This window comes from Panthera tigris, chromosome A1 (genome assembly GCF_018350195.1).
Source record: "Panthera tigris isolate Pti1 chromosome A1, P.tigris_Pti1_mat1.1, whole genome shotgun sequence".
NCBI classification, from domain to species: Eukaryota; Metazoa; Chordata; class Mammalia; order Carnivora; family Felidae; genus Panthera; species Panthera tigris.
Window position 1 is genome coordinate 47,282,821 of NC_056660.1, and position 19,365 is coordinate 47,302,185.

The 19,365-nt window shown below is 40.5% G+C and overlaps 1 pseudogene; it reads right to left on the reverse strand.

The window, feature by feature from the left end:
* The window catches only part of LOC102970769, a 41,042-nt pseudogene extending 22,216 nt beyond the window's left edge, over positions 1-18,826 (reverse strand).
* Between the last annotated feature and the right edge of the window lie 539 nt (positions 18,827-19,365).

Consider the following 19,365-nt stretch of genomic DNA (forward strand, 5'->3'; position numbering starts at 1 on the left):
TTGGCATCTCTTGTCTTTGAATTTTGCATTTTGTCTTTTTTTTAATTTTTTTTTTTAACGTGTATTTATTTTTGAGACAGGGAGAGACAGAGCATGAATGGGGGAGGGTCAGAGAGAGAGGGAGACACAGAATCGGAAGCAGGCTCCAGGCTCTGAGCTGTCAGCACAGAGCCCGACGCGGGGCTCGAACTCATGGACCGTGAGATCATGACCTGAGCCGAAGTCGGACGCTTAACCAACCAAGCCACCCAGGCGCCCCTGCATTTTGTCTTAACCAGGGGTTTTTGTTTCTTCCTTCCATGGGAGCAGATGAGAGTTCCTGAGTCCTGACTTGTGGAACCTCTGAAAGACTGTCTCATGAAAAGGGAAGGGAGGTGTGGTGGAGAGCCCAGGGACGGCAGATGAGCTCCATGTGGCAAGGACGTGTATGTCCATCCTCCTGCCAGCCAGTAAAGTCTGAAAACAGCCAACTCAGGTTTTCTTCTCTCAGGACTCTTGATTTCCCCCTTCATTCACATCTTTCATTTTTGAGTAACATGTTATTTTGTACTTAACATATTCCTTATTATTAATGACTGGCAGGTGTGAGGACTTCTAGGGATTCTAGGAAACTTCTCTTTGGAAGACTTTCATGTGAAAAACTTCAGATTGGGCACCTCTAATGCAGGCAGCTTGCACTGATCTCTGGAGGAGGCCATGGTAGGATCCTTTTCATCTTTTCCTTGATACTCCATCAATATTGGCACCTTCTGAATCCAGACTCATCTGCTCAAATGCCTAGTTAGCATCTTCACTTGGGTATCTTGTAGACATCTCAAATGAGTGATTTCCTGTCTCGCCTCCCAATCTGCTCCTGTGTCCTTATCCATCTCATTCAAAGGCAATCTGACCTTGCAGTGGCCTAGGTCAAAATCCTTGGAGCCATCCTTGACTCTCCTCCTTGTCTCATGCCCCATCGTCACACTCCAACAAATTTTGTTGGCTTTACTTTCAAAGTATGTCTAAGATCTGAACATTTCTCACCATCTGCTTTGCTACCATTCTGGTCTCAGCTACCAAAAACTCAGCACAGTGGCCAGGATGATATTTTGAAGTTGTAAGGTTGATCCTGCCACCTTTTTGCTCAAACCTTTCAATGCTTCCCTATCTCAGAGCTAACAACAAATTCTTTACATGGTTCTACAACTCCACACCCCTTTATCTCTCATAGCTCATCTCCTGCTTCTCTCCTATCACGTGCGCACTGGCTCACCACGTACTTGCTGTTTCTTAAGTGCATGAAACATGCCCTACCAGTTCCCTCAGCATGGAACCCTCTTCCCCCAGGGATCCATGTGTTTACATTTGGCCCCTTTGAATCTTTGCTCAAATATCACCTTGCAATGAGACTTACCCTGATTATGCTCCTTAAACTACAACCTGTTTTCTAGCCCCTGTCCAATACCTGACTCTTATCCTTCAGTCCTTTTTTTTTTTTTTGAAATAGTACTTATCAACTTTTAATATGCCCTATCATTTGTTTATTTGCCACATTTACTTTTTTGTCTCCCATGCTAATATAGAATACTTACAAGGGCAAGGACTTTTGTTTATCTCAACACCTTCAACAATGTGTCACACATAGTAAGTGCTCATCAATGTTTTTGGTTGAATAAATATCTCTTTCAAAGCACATATTAGCTATCTATTTAGTCTTTCTTCCTGCCCAGACTGTGAACTGTTTTGGGGAGAGTGATCAATAGAATAGCTATTGCAGCAGCTAATATGGTTAATTCTTTTCCTTAAAGGGTGCTTCTCAAATTATGTAAGCTTTAGGCCTCACAAAACCTGCCCAGTCCCTATACCAATCTCATAGGGTTAGTATGGGAATTAAAAAGATAATACATACATATAACTTAGAAAGTGCCTGGCACTTTAAGTTTAAAGACTGTTATATTTTCCATGCCTCCCTCCTCCCCCATCCCCCCATTATGATTAGCTCAGTGGCTGGAACAGAGATGGGTGGGAAAGAACCACCTTTGCTAATAAACAAACCAATTTGGGGCACCTGGGTGGTTCAGTCAATTGAGCGTCTGACTTTGATTTTGACTCAGGTCATGATCCCAGGGTAATGGGATTGAGCCCTGTGTTGGACTCTACACTGAGCATGGAACCTGCTTGGGCTTTCTCTCTCTCTCTCTCTCTCTCTCTCTCTCTCTCTCTCTCTCTCTCCCTCCCTCCCTCTCTCCCTCCCTCTCTCCCCCTTTCTCCCTCTCTCCCTCTCCCGCTCATGCTCTCTTTCTCTCTCTCAAATTAAAAAATACAAAAACAAAAACAATTCAACTGATTGAATATATTTTGATATGATAGTTCAACTATATCCTTAGGTTTTTACTTCTAAGTGCCAACCTTCTTCCCTTTTTTTAAAACTTTTTTTTTTTTGAGCAGTTTGAGCTACACAGCCAAATTGGGAGGAAATGAGAGATTTCTCATGTACCCCCTACCCCTACATGGATAGCTGCCTCCATTATCAACATCCCTGACAAGAGTGGTACATTTGCTACAACTGAGGAACCTACAGTGCACATTATAATCACTCTAAGTCCCTAGTTTATATTAGGGCTCACTCTCGGTGTCGCATACTCTCTGGGTTTGGACCAGTGTATGTATCCACCATTATATTATCACACAGAGTGGATTTCCTGGCCTAAAAATTCTCTGGGCTCCACCTATTCATCCCTCCCTCCAATAACCCCTGGTCACCAATGACATTTTCACTTTCTCCATAGTTTTGCCTTTTCCAGGATGCCTTATAGTTGGAATCAAACAGTATGTAACCTTTTCAAGGTGGCTTCTTTCACTTAGAAATATGCACTTACGTTTCCTTCATTTTCTTTTTCGTGGCTTCATAGCTCATTTCTGTTTAGTACTGAATAATATTCCATTGTCTGGATGCACCACAGTTTATTTTTTCATTCACCCCCTCCTTCCTTTTCGAAGTTAGGTTTTAATAGTTAGGAATTTATCAAAAGATTCACATAAAAGTTAATGTATGATTGCTTACATTTTATTATTACTTTTAACATTTTTCTTTTTTTTTTTTTTTTTTTTTTTTTTAACATTTATTTATTTTTGAGACAGAGAGAGACAGACAGAGCATGAATGGGGGAGGGGCAGAGAGAGAGGGAGACACAGAATTGGAATCAGGCTCCAGGCTCTGAGCCATCAGCCCAGAGCCCGACGTGGGGCTCGAACTCACGGACTGCGAGATCGTGACCTGAGCTGAAGTCGGACGCTTAACCGACTGAGCCACCCAGGCGCCCCATTTTTAACATTTTTCTAAGTTTGTTTATTTACTTTGAGAGAGACAGACAGTGCGAGTGGGGGAGGGGCAGAAAGAGAGGGAGAGAATCCTAAGCAGGCTCCATGCTGCCAGCACAGAGCCTGACATGGGGCTCTAACTCATGAACTGCAAGATCATGACCTGCGCCGAAACCAAGAGTAGGATGCTTAACTGACTGAGCCACCCAGGCACCCCAATTGCTTATATTTTATTATGTACCTATCATGATAGTATTAGAATGACATGGTATTCCTTGACATTTTTAATCTGTGGATAACACTAAAGGACAGAATCATTTATTTTTTTCAGCAGTCCTTAACTTAATGTGGTGCTAAAACGTATAGTAGGTGTAAACATGTGATAATGGCAATGGAATTAAAATGAGACTTTTAAAAATAGTCCCTTTCTTATTTTGTTATGCCCCTATGTTAACATGATTTGAATTTACGTAAGGTTCTTACCTTCTGTCTTATCTTTTCTATCATATCGATTTCTTGTACCTGCCATGCTTATATCTAACCCACTAGCTAGATAAATATATTTTAAATATCTGCCTGTGATGGCTCTTCCTATAAAGGGAAGCTTTCTGAAAGAAATCTCATAGAAAAAAAAAAACGGTTGAGACAGGGTTTAGAAATGACTGTTGAATTGTTTTTACTTTCTTACTTTCCCTTTACCTCTCAATGCACTATAATCTGGCTTCTGGCTTCACCAATGACTGAAGCTGCTTTTTCAGTGGTTCAGCAGTTAGCTCCTAAGTGACAAATCGCCTTCCAATGAACTCTCTGTTGGCTTTGGTGTCAGCAACATTCAGTAACGTTGACTCTTTTCTTGCAGCAGCGTCTGGACTTGGATTCTGTGGCAAGTTTTGGTCTCTTCTTCCTTCCTGATGCTTAGTATCCTGCATGGGCTCTTCAGTTCCTTTCCACTGAAAAGGACATCTTAACATCTTAGAAGGGTTTGGTGGTGAAAATGTTCTGGCAGAAAAATCACTGAAGGGGAGACGCCATGATTTTACAAAACATTTCCAAAGGTAGAAAACTAAAAGCATTTGAATATGGAGTAATGAGAGATAGAAAACTAACTCTAGAATTCTGTATTTATTCTTTGAGACCGAGAATGAACCTAAACTCTTTTAAGAATTTGACCTTATAGCCTAGAGTTTTCTTTTAGTGTTCTTCCTCATATTTTCTCAGCTATGGGCAGGGAGATTTGAAACAAAGAATACTTCTAAAAAATGTGGGTTTTTGTTGTTGTTGTTGTTGTTATTTTTACTCTACTTCAAAACATGTGCACCTGTTGTTCTACTATGGGCTGCATCTAGGTCAGTATTTGCCAAATAAAGTTTGTCTATAATTTAGTAAACATCTAATTCTCCACTTCAGCACTCAAGAGGGAGGAAGAGGAGAGAGAGGTTAAAGAGAGGGATCTGGACAAGCATTGCCCCACTGAGGAAGGGACTGAGGGAGAAAAAGGGGGGAAGGGCAGTAAATGCTCATCTACACGGAGTGTCGGGACACCAGGGGAAAAGGTGAGAAATCCGGTCCATCACCAGAGTAAAGCTAAATTCCCATGTATTTGGAAACTTCTGACATTGTGTAAAGCAAACAGACCTCAGAATTTTCCTGCATTATACATGTTGTGTAGAAATGACCTCATTCCTTGTAGTATTGTTCTAGATCACTTAACACTGAGTGATTTAGCATAGACAGAATGTAATTTTTTCTAAAATCCATGCTCCATTGAAGAAAGAATCTTCCTCATCAACCAGTTATTCAGTGTGCCATGGATTTTCTGATTCACATCTTGGCAAGGGCAAAAAAAAATTGTGTATCTTTTTCCACCTATGGGGTTAGCTTCTGTAAGCCTCATTCTATGTGAAGCCTGTTCTATCATTCAGAGATACATGGTTTGTTAATGTCATTCCTAATTTTTAAAAAAATTTTAATATTTTTTATTTTTGAGGGAGAGAGAGAGAGAGACAGAGCATGAACTGGAGAGGGACAGAGAGAGAGAGAGAGACAGAATCCGAAGCAGGCTCCAAGCTGTGAGCTGTCAGCACAGAGCCCGATGCAGGGTTTTAACTCATGAACCACGCGATCATGACCTGAGCCTAAGTGGGACACTTAACCTGCTGAGACACCCAGGTGCCCCGATGTCATTTCTGATTCATGTTTTGCTATCAAATGGCACCAGATATTCTGCTCATTCTGTTCTTAAATATTAAATGTCACCACTCTCTTGTCTCCACAAATCTTAGCTCTCTAAAAAGCAAAAAAAAAAAAAAAAAAAAAAAGACATGCACAAGTTTTAGATCTCCCTATAAAGCAGGAGAATGTCTTCACATCATTTAAATGTTTAGAGTAGAACCGAAAGTAAAACACAGGTTGAAAGTAAAATGCAGAACTGAAAGTAAAATATTTATGAAGTTGTCTGAAATTTCCTCTGGAGCAAGGCAGTCGTACATACATAAATAGGCATCAGAGAAGAAAATGTAAAAATCCCTGACATAAAGTCTTGTTCATACATCTGCTGTGATGGATGACACCGTGTTAGGTTATGATCTTATATGCAAGAGTTAGTAAAAGAAATGTTTATTGTGAAAAACAGTTGATGTGGAAAGTTGAATATTTTATGTACTTATGCTATTAGGACATTATTATCCAAGGTTAACTGCTAGTAACATTAATAAAAGTCAAATATCCATTAAGTTTCAAAAAACCAAATTAATCAAGAGTCTATTATGCACAGGAAGTGTTCTCTGTGCTGGCTATAGAGCTGTGAACAAGATAATATAGATCTGTGCCTTCACTGGAGGTGGTTAACACAGAGTACTTATTATCTGCCAGGCACTGATTTGACTCTTTTCCATCTATTAACTCTTAACATTTTCAATTAACCCTCTAAGATGCTATTATTATCCCATTTTGCTGATGAGGAAATCGGGACACAGAGATGTTAAGTATATTGCCCATGGACCATATTGGTAGTTAGTGGTAGAGCCAGTGTGCATACACAACCAGTCTGTTCTAGAAATGAAAACCTAGGGATGCCTGGGTGGCTCAGTCAGTTGAGCATCTGACTTCAGCTTAGGTCATGATCTCGCAGTTTGCGAATTTGAGCCCCACATTGGGTTCGCTGCTTTTGGATCCTCTGTCCTCCTGTCTCTGCCCCTGCCCCACTTGTGCTCTCTCTCTCTCTCTCAAAAGTAAACAAAACGTTAAAAAAAATTAGAAATGAAAACCTAGGAGTGCCTAGGTGGCTCAGTCAGTTGAGCGTCTGACTCTTGGTTTCAGCTCAGATCATGATCTCAGGGTTGCGGGATATGTACATATATAAAGAAATGAAAACCCAGGCAGGATCAATAACTAATTAATTCCTATCCACTCTTGGATGGTTCCCAGCTGTAATTTATATCCCAAATTAGATTGCTTTTGAAGAAAATTTAAATGCACAGAGTTACAATAAGCACTATTGTTAGTCTATGGTACTTCTTGACCAGCTTTTCTGTAAATATTAAAATAACAAATCTATTCCCTCTGATATTCTTGGTCTTAGAAATGTCCATTATTTTAGGTTTAGGGAGATAAAATGAAGTCTCTAGAAAACATATTCAAAGGGAATAGTACTGTTTTGCACCTAGACTATAACAAATATGCTATTTTGTCACCATATCACATAGAATGCTCATGTCTCTAGATATGTTCTTCTATTAAAGCAAAGCAAAATATGTCACGGCTTGTTTGAACTTCAGACCAGCAGGTAGGAACCCGGTGACCTGACTTACCAGTAGGGAATGCTTTAAAAAACAAGTCTTGATAATAATGTTTACACTGCTGTGCTTTGAAGGAAACATGTCACTTGTGTTATACACCAAAAGTGCTTTCAAATGAGAATCAGTTTCACATGTGACCTTAAAGAGAACACAACCTAATCCAAGTCTGAATAACTCAGGTGTGAGAGGGTAGAACAGATGAGGTCACCACAGGCCAGTCAGTTCTACTCTATGCTGTGGCCTGAGACCCTACCTCTGAGCCAGGCCAACCAGGAGAAACAGTGTGGAGGATCAGTGCTGACTACGAAAACAGCTCAAACACAAGTCTTAGTGATAAGTCAAGCTTTGTCTTTGTATATGGAAGACTGCACCAGGAAACTTTTAAACTTACATGGTTTGTAAGAAACAAACAAACAAACAAAAAAAAAAAACAAAAAAAAAAAAGAGAAAAGAAAAAAGAATATAAAAAACTTTTTTGATATATTTTTAAGTAGGTTCCTTAGTTATACCAAAGCCAGACAGGTAGATTTAAAGGACTATAAGTATAGGCATGATGAATTTCAACACAATGTCATGGGTGTGATTCTTTAAAAAAAATTTTTTAACGTTTATTTATTTTTGAGACAGAGAGAGACAGAGCATGAACAGGGGAGGGGCAGAGAGAGAGGGAGACACGGAATCTGAACCGGGCTCCAGGCTCTGAGCTGTCAGCACAGAGCCCGATGCGGGGCTTGAACTCACGGACCATGAGATCATGACCTGAGCCGAAGTCGGACGCTTAACCGACTGAGCCACCCAGGCACCCCGGGTGTGATTCTTTAGACACATTCTTATTTTTTTTTAATATATATTTTAACATGTTTATTTATTTTGAGAGAGAGAGAGAGAGAGAGACAGAGCGAGCAAATGAGTGGAGGAGGGACAGGGAGAGAGGGAGACACAGAATCCGAAGCAGGCTCCAGGCTCTGAGCTGTCAGCATAGAGCCTGACGCGGGGCTCGAACTCAAAGACCATGAGATCATGACCTGAGCTAAAGTCGGACGCTTAACTGACTGAGCCACCCAGGTGCCCCTCATGGGTGTGATTCTGAAACTTGAGATTACTATAACATCTTAGGTTATATGGTTATTAGTATTAGCAAAGTATGGTTAGAAATTTTCTGAAACCAGCTTCTCCCTCATTCTAGTTCTAATTGGTCAGTCTTTTAGGCAGATGCCAAAATGTGTGTGTGTGTGTGTGTGTGTGTGTGTGTTTCCAAGAGCCTCTTATCAATGGTATTAGTAAGTAGAGAATATGTGAATTGTATCCAGTAAAGAATTTCAAGTTGGGGGTGCCTGGGTGGCTCAGTCAGTTAGGCCTCCGACTCTGGATTTCAGCTCAGGTCATGATCTTGCAGTTTGTGAAATCAAGCCCCACATTAGGCTCTGCACTGATGGCATGGAACCTGCTTGGGATTCTCTCTTTCTCCCTCTCTCTTTGCCCCTACCCTGCTCATGTACACGCTCTCTCTAAATAAATAAATAGACTTAAGAAAAAAAAAGAATTTCGGGTTGTATTGGTATAGTATTGCTATGCATTGAATTGTGTCTTCCAAAAGGTTATGTTCAATTCCTAACCTCTGGTACCTGCAAATGTGACCTTATTTGGAAATAGGGCCTTTGTGATGTGAGTTAAGATGAGGTCGTATTGGAGCAAGATGGACGCTAAATCCAGTATGACTGGTGACCTTATAAGAAGAGTGAAAAAGACACATGCAGAGAAGAGAATGCCATGTGAACACACACACACACACACACACACACGCAGAAGAAGGCTGATGATGGAGGCAGAGATGGAAGAGAAGCAGCTTCAAGCCAAGGGGTACATGGGCTGCTGGCAACCACCAGGAGATAAGCAGAAGCAAAGAAGGATCTTCCCCTAGAGCCTTCAGAGAGAGCATGGCCCTGTACATACCTTCATTTTGTGTTTTAACCTCCAGTCTGTTTCTGGAAAGAGACTCTGAGTGAAAGTTAGTGTGTGAGATGTTTATTACGAATTAATACTTGAGGAAGGAAAGTGCAGAAAGCAAGAACGGGCAGAGAAAGAGGTCAAATTGGAATATAGATCTAATTAAACTTTGGCCATCCCAGCGGGGAGCTCTGGAGTGAATCATTCTTGTTTCATGTTAGGTCTAAATGACTGCATCTTTATATCTCTACCTTTCTTAGTCAACACATGTGGGCTTTCATGGGAAGGGCCTGACCTCAGTCAAAGGCATTCTCTGCAGGAAGAGTTAATAGCTGTCTGTCTGCTGATCACACCCCTGTGGCTGGGCAGCAAATCCTTACTTGAAAATAGATTCAGTGGTGCACCTCTGTGTCTTCTACAGATGGTAGCCTGCCTGGATCCTGAAGGGAAACTGAAGTGTTGGTGGTATTAGGAGTTGTGGGGGAAGTTATAAGGGAGTGTCCTGGGTAAAGACTACGGACAATTGGTAGGTAGACTGGTCATGCTGTGTATAGGAGATGTAAATCCAGAGTTTTTCTTCTCAACTTTTTTGATGTGCACCATCTGGTTATCTTGGAATGTGGACAGTGGACAGATGGAGGAAGCTTTGAACAGCCCCTTCAGCTGTCGGTGTGTCAATTGGGAGATCAGATTAGTAATGGGGTGACTAAATGTATAGAGGCAGAAGACCTTTTTGCGAAACAAGGTAATAGAGAGGTGCAGATAGGGAACACAATATAGAGGAAGAGATGTCCATTGTAGGATGCATTGTGGTCAAAGGAGAGGAAGGTACCATTCTTTCATATATTCGAAAGATGAGTCTTGAAGGGTACATGATGATTAGCCAAGTAAAGAGGGAGAAGAAGAGAATTCTAAGCAGAGGGCCCATGGCACAGGATCCTGCATCTTTGTCATGGCCCTCCATGTCTTCCAGTTTCTCCAGGTTTTCCATTTTCTTTCCATTTGCTGAAGAGAGCAACAGAAACCTCCCTAGAGAGCAAGTGGCCAAGCTGAGTACAGAGGCTGTGTCCTGATGGAACAATTGAAATAAGTTGGTACACAGAACAGGAGGGCACATGTGGTGGCAGGTGAGGCTGGAGGTGAGGCAGGGTTCACATGGTGGAGGTTCTTTAAAAAAGTTTTTTTTAATGTTTATTATTTATTTTTGAGAAAGAGAGAGAGAGTGAGAGAGTGTGAGAGAGAGAACGTGAGTGCGCGAGCGGGGGAGGGTCAGAGAGACAGGGAGACACAGAATCTGAAGCAGGCTCTGGGCTCTGAGCTGTCAGCACAGAGCCCGACGCGGGGTTCAAACTCATGAACTGAGAGATCATGACCTGAGCTGAAGTCGGATGCTTAGCTGACTGAGCCACCCAGGTGCCCCTGGAGGCCCTTATATACCGCTCGAGGAAATGTACACTCCTTCTAAGGGCAAAGTGACATTTTTGGATGGCTTAATGAGGGAGTAACATGAGCAAATTTGTGCTCTAGAAAGATCTCTGAAGTAGAGTGAAAAATGAGTTGGAGGCCTTGAAGTGATTCAGCAAGGAAGACTTAAGTGAGGAGAACTGAAAGTGAGTCAAAAACAATTGATGATAGATTGGATTTTGAGGGTTAAGAACAGGGAAGGGTCAAGGATGGACATGATTTCTGATAGAGGAACTTGGATAAAATAAGCTCATCCAGTGTTTGCAAACTTTATACTTGGTTCCATTCTTTTCATCCATGACAGGGATGATGGTAAAACATGATTTGAAGAAAAGAGTCTCTGAAGTGAAGCAAATGTAGAAGTATGGGGTATAAAGTCAGCAGATTTGGATCACATGGGCAAGTCAATTGCCTTTGAGTCTCAGTTTCCTCTTTGGTAAAATGGGAATAATACTATCTATATCACTATACAGTTGTGAGGGTTAATTGAAAGAATTATTAATGTGTATGAAAGCTTTTAGCCAGTGCCTGATATAGAACTGACATTTAGATCCCTATTAATTCATTTGTGTAACAATATAGTCTTTTAAAATATACTGCTAATGTTCATCTGACTTCAGCTCAGGTCGTGATCTCACAGTTCATGAGGTTGAGCCCTGCATTGGGCTCCGTGCTGACAGCTCAGCCCTGGAGCTTGCCTCAGATTCTGTGTCTCCCCCTCTGCCCCTTCCCCACTCACACTGTCTCTTTCTCTCTCTCTCTCTCTCAAAAATAAACATTAAAAAAAAGGTTCTAAAATATATTGTTAATGTTAACATTATATCACAAACACTTATAGAATATCTACAACCTGCAAGGCACTGTAGGGGGTAAACCTTAAACGTTACCTTAAAACGTTATTATTTTTTTTAAGTTTATTTATTTTTTTGAGAGAGAGAGAGCGTGCGCACCAGGGAGTGCACCTGCGTTAGTGGAAGAGGGGCAGAGAGACAGGGACAAAGAATCTTAAGCAGGCTCCACATTGTCAGAACATTGGGCTCGATCTCTTGGTTCATGAGATCATGACCTGAGCTGAAATCAAGAGTCAAATACTTAACTGGCTGAGTCACCCGGGGAATCCAAAGACATTGTTTCTGTTTTTTTTTTTTTTTTTTTTTTTTTTTAATTTTTCTTAACGTTTTTTTATTTTTGAGACAGAGACAGACAGAGCATGAACGGGGGAGGGGCAGAGAGAGGGAGACACAGAATCTGAAACAGGCTCCAGGCTCTGAGTGGTCAGCACAGAGCCCGACGCGGGGCTCGAACTCACAGACTGTGAGATCATGACCTGAGCCGAAGCCGGCCGCTCAACTGACTGAGCCACCCAGGCGCCCCGACATTGTTTCTGTTTTTAAGGATTTTGTGGTCTGTTTAGAAAGATAGGATTTATATATATAGAAAGTGTAAAACCAGTAAAATACCTTTTTTTTGGGGGGGGGGTGTTCATGTAATACTAGAAATAATGAAATAAGATTATAATGATAGTTGCCAGTTGAATTGATTAGATGTATTTACTTGGAGAAAGAAGTTGTCCCTTTAATCTGGGGTCCTTAATGAAGGCTTTGAGAAGGAGGTTGGATTTGAGCTAGATTTTAAAGATGGGTTGGATTTTGTTGTGCAGATCAGGGGTTGACAATCTACTGTCCAGACTGCTGCCTATTTCAGTATGGACTTATGAGCTAAGAATGGTGTTTTAAATGGTTGGAAAAAAATTTTTGAGAAAGAATATGATTCTTTAATACCTAACATTTATATGAAATTTAAATTCTAACGTCCATAAATAAAATTTTATTAGACCACAGATACACCCAGTCCTTTATATATCATCTGTGCGGCTTTGGAGATACAATGGGGTTAGTTGAGTACTTGTGGCAGAGACCTGATGGCCCACAAGGTGTAAAAATATTTGTTATCTGGTCCTTTATGGAAAGTTTGCTGAAATCTCGTGTAAAGGATGGAGGGAGACATTCTCTGGGCACAGAATGCACAGAGTGAGAATGACTCCTTTGAAAGAAACAGAATGGGTGGTCACAAAGGAAGAGGGAATGTACCGGAGCCTCATGGAAGAAGCCAAGGGAGGGAAGGGTCTGTCTCAAGGGATGCCAAGAGAGTACAGAAAGGCCCCTGAGCAGAGGACATGGAGTTTTGTATTGTTGCCATCGCTTATGAGTTTTGAATCCCGTGGGAGGAGTGGAGCAGGAGAGCGGGAGGTGAGGGAGCAGAGGCAGAGCCTCAGAAGTCAGGAGGAATCAGGAAGGTTTGGTAGAGAAATACCTGTGTGGTTCAAGTCTAGTATAGAAGAGAAGAGATCTGTGCATATTTGTGTGCAGAGGGGGAAGAGCAATGTAAGGGGGAGGTTTTAAACAGACTCTGTAGGGAAGAGCTCTTAGAAGCAGTTGAGATGGGGGAAACACTGAGCCAACCTTTTTTATTTTATCCTTTGACAAGCGTAAGTCATCTTGCTGCGGAAAAGGACCATTAGAGTTTTTTCAGCTGCATGTTCCTGTACTCCAAGTTGGGTGACACCTGATGGACCTGGGGAGTCAACAGGCTAGAGTTTTTATCTGTTTCAACTTCCCCCAAATTATTAGCTGTTGGCCTTGGAAGAGTTGCATAACATCTTTGCTCCATTTGCTTATCTGGGAACAGTGGATAATAATATATTCATCAGAAGATTATTGTGAGAAATAGTGAGATAATTCTGTTGGGAAAATGTCAAAAGCATGGTGACTGGCAATTTGTGCGTTCTCAATAGCAAAAAAATATTAGTACCATCTAAGTTAAACAGTGATAACTAATAATGAAAGTCACTATGTTAGGGGACATTTGCTTTCTATCCCAGAGACGGCACATATCACACATGTCACCATTTCCCATTCCTGTGACTGTGGTACATTGTTGGTTGATCATAGTCCTCTATCATTGATGCTAGATGTGGCCTCAGAATTTTTTCAGTAAGGTGCTCTAGAAACTACAAACAATTAGTTGGAGTTGGCACGTAACTTGAAACGCGTTTTATATTCTGACCTAATGCATATTTAGTTATCTACAACACATGCATGGAATTCTTCCTGGAATTTTGCCATTGGGATCAATAGATCTAGACTTGTAGCTTGGAAGTTAAAATGTCAATCTCCTGCGTGGGCTCCTACTAGCCAGTAATGTCCTTTATCTTACGAAATAAGACCATGTTATCATATTTGCCCTCTAGGTAAGGTTTTTAAAAATGTTATCTTTTAAAGGTATCAGTGGCTTGAAATTTCTGAATGAAATTGGAATGAAGAGTAACCTAAAATAATACTTTTCTATTTCCTCCAAACTTCAGGGAACATTTATACCTCATTTGTGAAGACTGAATTCCAAACCGTAAAGTTACGGGGCAAGTTTTCCTCTCATTTGAATACATATGCCATTAATTGAAATCAAACAAGTGCACATGACTGAGGATAGAAGTGTATATTCTCTAACCCTCCCGATAAAAGATTTGTGCACAAAGCAGATTGCAATTCCTTGCTTTTCAGATTTTTGTGTCTGTTATGGAAGAATTTTGTTTGTGCTGTGTACGAAGAAAATGCACGCTACACTGGAGTGTGGTGATAAGATCATGTTTCTATGGTATCGTTTTTTTCCGAGTATTTCAGTATTTTCAGATGTTATCTTCTTAGCTTTCACAGCGTGCTAGGAAGAAGGAAAGACATGTTGTTCTCACCTAACAGTGAAATTGATGTAAGCAGTTAGTTACCCTATTGCATAAGTGACTGAGCTGGGGATATGGTATGAAACCAAATTCTTCTATTCATCAGTCTGTTGAGACCCTGCAGCATTTCTGGTGAATCCATTACTCCCATTTTCTTTTTCTTAGTTGATGACTGCAGAGTTGACCCTTGCTTATCTGATCTGGGGAAAAAGGGAAAAACAGGACATAGTCTCAAATGGTAGATGATACAAAAATAATTTGGATTTGGCGACAGAGTATGTTTTTGTACTTGCATTGGAACCTGGGCGTGTCTGGTGTTCTGGAAATTTATGGCATTCCAATCTGAGTGAATTAACTACCCAAGGAGAGACCCAGGGTGGGGATATTCTCAAGTGCACCTAGTTTGTCTCTTTTCATTTCCAGCCTACCTGCTGTACCCATTTTGCTGTATTCTGGACACACAGCCTCATCTCAGACTGATGCATTGAACCAACTGAAGTAAATCTGCTTTGTCTTTTTATCTAGATCCCATTTTGAGACATTTGTCTCATCCCTTCCCTGGGGTTGGGAGAAAGTGGTATCTTGAATTAGAAATTGTTAATCATTTCTTAAAGTTGTTGTTGTTTTAATGCAAAGGCACTCAGAATGTAGTAAGGAAATTTAAATTAAGATTCTTGTGAATATGTAACAATAAGAAGAATGTAAGAAAGAAATTAAAGCAGTATGGGTGCCAGATAATGGCAAGTGAATGGGAGACCTCATGGGAAAGTGAAAATAAATTTTTACTCTAAATTTTGTGACTGATGAGAGTATTTTCTTTTATGACATTTATTCTGATGTTCATTCAAAAAACAAACATTTCTTAATATCTACTCTGTGCCAGGAACGATTGATGATAGGAATTGGCTCATAAACAAATATTAGAAGTTGAAAGTTAAAAGAGCTTGATGGTATTTTTGTAAATTCTTTTTTTTGATTCATTATTTATTTATCCATAAATTAAATGCATTCATTTATTGAATAAATCTCTAATTGATACATCTATCTTTGATATTAATTGAAATAAATATTAATATGTATCATTAATCAATTAATTTATTTGTACATAAAAATATTTAAGTACCCCCACCCCCTCAAATAGTCAATCAGGAAAATCATACCTTCTAGTTCTGGATAATTTTCTTAAATTATTTTGTTGATGACTTAATTCCATCCATTCCCTCTCTTCTTTTGTTCTGGAACTTTATCATTTGGAAAATGAATGTGCTGAACAAATCCTCTGATTTGGACCTAATCTCCCAATTTTCCATCACTGCCTTTGTGCTTTTCTTTAGGGAATATTTTCACAAGATGACCTTCCAATCTTCTTTTGAGTTTTTTATTTCTGCTCTTTTAGTTTTTAATTTCCAAAGCCTCTTTCTTTATTTCCTGATTTGTTGTTGCTGTTAATTTACCTCTGTTAGGATGTTAATGGTGCTTTTTGGTAACATTTATCCTCATTGCATTCTTTTTCCCACACTATCTTTATTTAAAAAAAAATTTTTTTTTTAAATTTTAGTGAGAGAGAGTGGGGGGAGAGCCTGTGAGTGGGGGAGAGGGGCAGAGGAAGAGAGGGGGGATCCTAAACATGCTCCACTCTCAGTGTAGAGTCTGAGGCAGGGCTCAGTCCCCCAACCCTGGGATCATGACCTGAGCTGAAAGCAAGAGTTGGAAACTCAACCAACTGAGCCACCCAGGCGCCCCCACTTTTTTTTTTAACGTTTATTTTTTTAAATTACTTGTCTTGAGAGAGAGAGTAGGGGAGGGGCAGAGAGACTGGGAGAGAGAATCCCAAGCAGGCTCCATGCAGTCAGCACAGAGCCCAGTGTGGGGCTCAATTTCACAAACTGTGAGATTGTGACCTGAGGAAATCAAGAGTCGGATGCTTAGCCCACTGAGCCACCCAGGCTCAGTTTCCACACTGTCTTTTGCATTAGATGCCTTCTCAAATGTCTGGTGATCCTTGGTTGTGTGTCCATATTTAAAAGTAGGGCCCTAAAAACTATTTGGAGTCTCTTGGCATGGAGGTAGGCTTTTCCCACTGTCTGCTTCACTGGACATTTTATTGGAGAACCCATAGTGTCAGAATCTTCAATTCTTTTACCTAAGCCTGGTTATATTCTCCCAAACAAATCAGTGCTGATCTCTTTCCTGAGGAATATAATTCTGGCTGTCAGCATTTTAGGAGTTGGTGGAAGGAGGTTCAGGGTTTCAGCGTTCATTTTGTACATTTTCACTTAATCCCTTTGTTTTCAGAATGGTCCCAGTGCTCTTGACTTAGCTTGGTGCCCTCTGATCCATAGACTTTCTCTACTGTCTCCAGAGAGTAAGCCTTCAGTTTTCTCTTGGGGTAGGGTAGGAATATGGGAATTTTAATTGCTTTTTAATCATACTTCCAACCAGTCCTCTTGGCTTGTAGTGCTACTTTCATCCCTGGTTTAATATTACTCAGTATTGCCCATTTCCAAAATTTTGGGGGTTCTGTAGTATAATCTCATTAATCCTTGGCTTCCCCACTGTTTGCTTTCTGAGATCTGCTAAGTCATTTACCACTAACCTTTCTGCTCTTCAGTTTCTAAAATTTAGTAGCTGTCATCATATCTCTCATTTTCATTGTCCTTTTGAGTTTATGTCTTAACAAATCCCTTTACTATTGTTTTGGTTGAGTTTGAAAGACGGTGGAGCCATATCTCTACCTCTAAATGGATTTTTAAAATTAAGAACTTTTATTAAATACTCCTCTGCATCATGTGGTCCTGCATGTGGAGTGCAGAAGGAAGATATGGCAGGGAAGTTATTGACAGACGTTGTCCGTGTTCAGAGCACCATATTAAAACTGGTAGCTGTGCAGTAAGCAGGTATTGTCTGGCCTATACAGCATTTAAAATTTTTAATGAGAGCCTTATTCTATAAATTTATTTATTTATTTATTTATTTATTTATTTATTTATTTATTTTTTAAACCTGCATGTCCAGCTTCTTTTTAAAATCAGGCAACTGTCAATACTGGGTCTGTGTTACTATATGTAGCAATTGGCTGGAAACTGAGAAGATAAAGCATTCTATGTTTGGGCAAGTCCCTTCTATTTCTGACTCCCACCCAGCTTGCTTTGCATTTGCATTACCTGCCTGGCCCTTGTGGGCAATCCAGACCCGGAGGATAGGAGCACAGTGGACATCATCTTCCTTGGAGGCAAACAGCCAAAAGATAGGGCAACACTGAAAACCCGATGCAAAGGCAGCAATGAAAGGGATCCCAGTCCTGTTAGCCTCCACTTTGTCTTAGAGGAATCGTCCAATGGCCTGACACTTTGGTGAATATGGGATCAGAGCAAGGGAGTGGCTCATGTGAACCAAAAGAATAGTGCACTCCTTGAGAGAAATTCATGTGTTTATCTTCCAGGAGGACTCCATATTTATGTAGTCTTGCCAGGGACCAGCTGAAGTATAGCTCTCTGATTAAACTCTCTTCTGATAAACATAGTATTTCTCTAGATATATGATATCTAAGCTTATGGTCAAGTCTTGTTCTGGCCTTAAAGCAATTTTACTCTCTTAGATCATGACACTAGTGATAAGAATAATAACAACAACTGCAACAACAAATCTTTACTGGACACTTACTGGTGCCATCAACTGCCATATATATTTTATCAAGGAATCCCCACTAATATGAAAAATAAGTGCTATCTCTTCCCATTTGAGACTTAAGAAGCTGAGAGTTGAGTAGTTTATCCAAGGTCACGTGATAGTGAGCGAGAGTTAGAATTTGAACCCAGGTCTGTGTGATTCCAAAGCCAACAATTAATACCAGGATTCTGAATTGGTATGTCTTTACTTTTATCCTGAATTGTCAGGACTCTTGGTTGTGCTGATAAAAGCCCATTTTAGCTTAAACAATAAAAGGAAAGGTACTGAAAAATGTAACCATCTGGAAGGGCAAGGGTCTCACCCCCCCTTAGTGATGACCAAAGAGGAGACCACAATAATGTCAGGTCTCTCTATTTGCCTGTCTTATCTCTGTTTCCCTCTGAAGCCAGCTCCATTTTCTTCCATGGGAGCCTGGCTCTCTCCATGATGGAGGGGGTGGGGGAAATGTGGACATGCCCATAGGCAATCTTTAATTTAGTGACTTGAGAAACAAGCAATTCCTCACTTGGTATCCCCAGTAAAGAAATCCTGGGAAGACTTACAGTAGTTCTGTTTCATTCACGTGCCCATCCTTGGCCAGTTGCTGTGTCAGGAGGAGATAAGACTCCAAACTGAGTTGTGTAAAAGCCCTTTGTAAGGCTGGTAGTATCTGTTAACATAAGGAGGACAAGGAAAGAGGGATGGATACACAAAATAATAGCTACTCTGCCTCCTTTTGTGTTGATTTTTAAATACAGGATCTTGTTTTACAATAAATTTATTCCTTTTATCAGGAAAAAGTAAAAAAAAAAAACCACAAGGCAAAAAATATTTCAGTATTCACAGGATAATCTTAATGTTCTTGTTCAAAATTCTTAGAGAATACCTCACTGCTGCTGCCTCCATGTACCATTTTAGCGCCTTTATGGAAACTGATAGACTGGGTTCACTAGGTCACAAATTACTGTTATCAGTTACATGCACTTGCACCCGAAAGGGGAGAAGTCCTGATTTGGGTATTTCCAAGAATGCCAAGTTTATTTAAAAAAAATTTTTTTTCAAGATTTTATTTTTAAGTAATCTGTGCACCCAATGTGGAGCTTGAACTCACAATCCTGAGGTCAGGAGTCACATGCTGCGCCAACTGAGCCAGCCAGGTGCCCCAAAAGTAAGCCAAGTTTTACACAACGAAAAGGATGAGTGGGTTTAGTGGACTGATGAGCTAAGAGGGAACCACCAAGGAATGATCACCTGGGGGGAAATCTCATCTTTTTGATGTGTGGCAGAAAGATTCCCAGAGGCTATCGAATGATAGTGTTTTTGGAAAGATGAGAGAGGAAGCCTGTGAGTTAGAACAAAATTCCAGGGAAGTTCGGGCTACTTGAAAGAGACTTAAAAATAGAAGAAATGAGGGGTGCCTGGGTGGCGCAGTTGGTTAAGTGTCTGACTTCG